Source organism: Coptis chinensis, chromosome 7, assembly GCF_015680905.1.
Source record: "Coptis chinensis isolate HL-2020 chromosome 7, ASM1568090v1, whole genome shotgun sequence".
NCBI lineage: Eukaryota > Viridiplantae > Streptophyta > Magnoliopsida > Ranunculales > Ranunculaceae > Coptis > Coptis chinensis.
This window is the reverse complement of record NC_141462.1, coordinates 96,351,076-96,354,985: the sequence shown is the minus strand read 5'-3', so window position 1 is coordinate 96,354,985 and position 3,910 is coordinate 96,351,076. Positions and strand designations below refer to the sequence as shown.

The 3,910-nt window shown below is 33.9% G+C and overlaps 1 long non-coding RNA gene across 1 annotated transcript; it reads left to right on the top strand.

Moving 5' to 3' along the window:
• The first annotated feature begins 595 nt into the window (after window positions 1-595).
• On the top strand, window positions 596-1,690 carry LOC147490301 (uncharacterized). Its single transcript, XR_015201131.1, has 3 exons — window positions 596-625; window positions 1,297-1,356; window positions 1,470-1,690. It is a non-coding gene; the product is annotated as an uncharacterized LOC147490301 (long non-coding RNA).
• The last annotated feature ends 2,220 nt before the right edge of the window (window positions 1,691-3,910 follow it).

Here is a 3,910-nt window from a genome sequence, read left to right as displayed (position 1 = left end):
GCGAGGTAAGCTAGCAGATGGAAGCCGGTCTAATAAAAGAGAGCGAGAAGAAGAAGAGTCACAAGGCAATGCTAAAGCTTGGTATGCAACCCATTCCAAGGTTAGGTCGTGTTACTATCAAGAAGAGCAAGAATGTAAGCCTCTTTCTTAACAATTATTGATTCGGTATGAGTAACAATTATTGATTCAATTCGAAGCATTTTTTTCCCTAAAGGTTTGAGGAGTTAGATCATGGCAAAATCAAGACAATAGTGTGTCTGAGGATGCGTCTCTGACTTCTGCAAGATCGAGGGAATGAGATGGACCAACTAGAAGGTGTGAATACTTGATTTCTGAAATGAATTTGCTTGATATGTCGTCGTCTTGGAAGCCTGTAATTAAGTTCCGAAGGATAACTACAAGAGTTTGGTAGATTCCATAAAGCTTTGAATATGCATTCAATAGTACCAACTCATTTGAAGTCCTTGAGAAAGGTTTGTTGGCTAATAGTACCAACCTGACCCCTATATCACATGTATTCTTGAACAATTTTTGCAAGCTGGCGTCACTCCAAATCATCCAAAAAATTTGTCTCTTTGGTTTGAAAGGAGTTTTTGAACATCCTAGCAAATTGCAACTAGAAAGGGTAAGAGTTGTTTCTCTCTTTTTGTTAGGGTGCTAGATTAGCCTTCTTATTGAAATTGAGAATTGATTGTTTCATCTATCATGGAGTCAGTATATTGACAAGGTTCCTCTAGATGCTCTCCATGATAATGACATAAGTTTATTTCATGGTTTAGAACCATGGGTCATACTATGTACTCAGATTCAGTAACATGCTGCCTATCTGTTTGTGGAATTGAAAAAAAAAAATGAAGGTTCTATAGATCTTATGGTATATCACATTCTTACTAGATGTCTGGGAATCAAAATTAGTGCACTAGGGCAGCGTATTAGAATGGCAAAGTTTAAAGCTGGAAGTATTTTGTAAACAAGTAGAAACATTGGACTATATTTAATTACACTTTTAGGAAAAAAGAAAAACACAAACTTCTTGCTTGAGTCGATTAGTTACTTTATTACTTGATGCATTAGAGGACCCCCCACCAAAAACTACTTATATTGGTTGATGTCCAAAAAAGACAGGAAAATCTTAATAAAGACTGCTTCAACAAACCAACTCTTAGAGAGTATTTTTGCATGCAACACATTTTAAGCAAACTATCTAATGTTCTAGGTCACAACAGTTTGTTTTTTTTCACTTGGTCAATTTTATGTGGCATTGATCAGCTATTTCTTGATTTAATGTCATTTCAGGAGCACACACTAGATTTATATTGGATCTAAATTCCAAGCAGTACTGTGATTACGTTATTGGTAAGTTGTTGAAATGTTCTTCTAATGTGCATGATGCTTATATAGAGTTAGACACAATGCCTGAAGGTTTTTGACTTGATAGTCTCTAATGACATTACAATTTTCTTTTACAGGCCCGTTTGCCACATCTGTGTTAGATGTCTACAATGTCTGTATAATTGCTTATGGACAAATAGGGACTAGAAAGACATTTACGATGGAGGGCCCAAAAGAAGACTGTGGTGTAAATTGTGTAACTCTGGCTTGAGGCGTTGTTTCACACCATGAGAGATCGTCAGGGACTATAACACTATGAAGTTTATGTAAAGTCTATAATGAACAAATTCGAGACCTACTTGTGCACGGATCTCGGTCTGGTAACTTCAAATAGGTAATTAGAATGTTATTTTACATTTTTTTTTTACTGCTAATGGTAATACTTTGTAGTTTTTTTTTAATATTTTTGTTGAAAAGCGATAAATAGGTTATGCGCCTAAGTGATATTTCTATGTGTTTAGGTTTGAAATTAGGCAAGTGGCAAATGGAGTCTATCATGTTCTAGGATTGGTTGAATCCCATGTGAGCAACATGAATGATGTCCGGGAAGTGTTACAAACGGTGACAACTTAAGGGCTGTTGGTGTTGCCAATGCAATTGAGCATAGTAGCGGTCTCATTGGTTTGTCTTTTCCCTACACCTCTTAATCTTTGTAACTACTTGAACACAAATATTTTAGATACACAACAAACATAGTCTCCTTTTAAGATTACTATTGCTTGATATAAATGTAAGTTGCCTTAACAATGTAAAACAAGAACTTTTAGATACACAAAACAAATGTAAAAAAAAGCAAGAAAAAAGATTTATAGGCTCTATGCATTGATGGCTATGCCTGTTATTATGATTGTCCGATTCTTAAATCTGTTGTTGTTATAAATGAATGGCCAGAACCAACATTTAAATATGAATTCATACAAAATCTCTTAAACTTTACTGAGATTTTATATTTTAGTTTTGGTTTGAGTGGCCTTGACTTATGTAACACTCTGTGCTTTTAGATGTGAGAGGCGTATTATCATATGTAGTTGATGTTGTCAATGTTAATCTCAAAATTCAAACATTGTTTTTATGGTTTAAATGCCCAAGAATCCCCAAAGAAAGTACCTTAGATTGCCATTGTTCGAGGTTTAGATCAATTTCTTAAATGTCATGTTATGCGTGAATAATGATGGCCGGGCTGTATATACTTAAGACTCTTATATTCATATTAAACCTCTTCCCTTTTTCCACGTCAAGGGAGGCAATTTTTTTCTTCTTAGATAAGGTAGGCTGTTTTGGTTGCATTATGAAATATAAAGTTTGTCTAAGTTTTAGGGTCTACCTCTTGAGCTTGAACTTATTGGACTATAGGGTTTATAATAGGTTGGATTTTTCATAAAATAAGATGAATGTGGGGAGGATGATTCATTTTGGAGAGTTTCCTAATGTTAAAATCCAAGCGGTAGGGATTGGGCAATGTGGCGTAGCTTTAGTGAAACATGTTTTAGATTATTGATGTTAATAGTTTTCCTCTAACTTCATGATGACATTTAGAACTTAGATATTATGCATTAACTCTTTTTTGTATGATTCCCTGGTTTTAGGTCTCATATTATTTCCGATAGCAATGAGTGGGGACTTTTGCAAATAGAACAATGTATCTTGGTATGTGCCTACGAACTAAAGGTAGAATTCTTTTCCCTCTCTTGACAACCCTGAAAGACTTCAATAGCTTATAATTTATGTGTTGTAGGTGACATTGGTTGGATTATGAATTTTTACCAATGGAGTCTAACACATTTTTTTTTATCATGACGAATCTGTTTAGCTTTGTAGGGCATTGGTATGTTGGATTTTCCACATTTTAGTAATTTGATTGTTTAAGGAGAAATGAGTTTTTTAGACCTTACTTTCAATCATCTCACAACTTACAAATCAAAATTCAACCATTGTACAAGGCGAGGGAAAATATTAAACAATTGCTCTTAGACTAGGAATTCAAACCGCTTTCAAGTAATTGGAGAAATTTAACAATCCAAGGCATATGCACTTTCCCACGGTTGGTCAATACTTTGTAAGTGCCTACTCAACTTTATAACTTTATAACTTTTATTTTTTTTTTTTTTTAAATTTTAATATTATTGATTTATTCGTGAAACTCTTATACCATAGGATAGATTGATTAGAACTCATTCCTTAAATCTATGTCGATATGCAGATGTCGACCAAGGTTTTAGTTACTATTTCTGGTGTAGGTATATTGAACAAATAAATCATTATGTTTGAAAGGTTGTTGAATGATTTTGTTGTTAACTTTTAACCCTCAATGGACATTAAGGTGGTGAGCGAGGCTTGAAATTAAGATTAATGTTTACAACTATTTTAATTTAGTGTTTTTAATTTCCTTAAACCTTGGGTAAATATTCCCTCCACAACTTGCTTTGTACCAAAGTGATTTATGGATGTATGGTTTTTAATTTAGACATTCATTCAGGTCTCTATTGTCATCCTTACTATCAAGTTTACTATCAAGTTT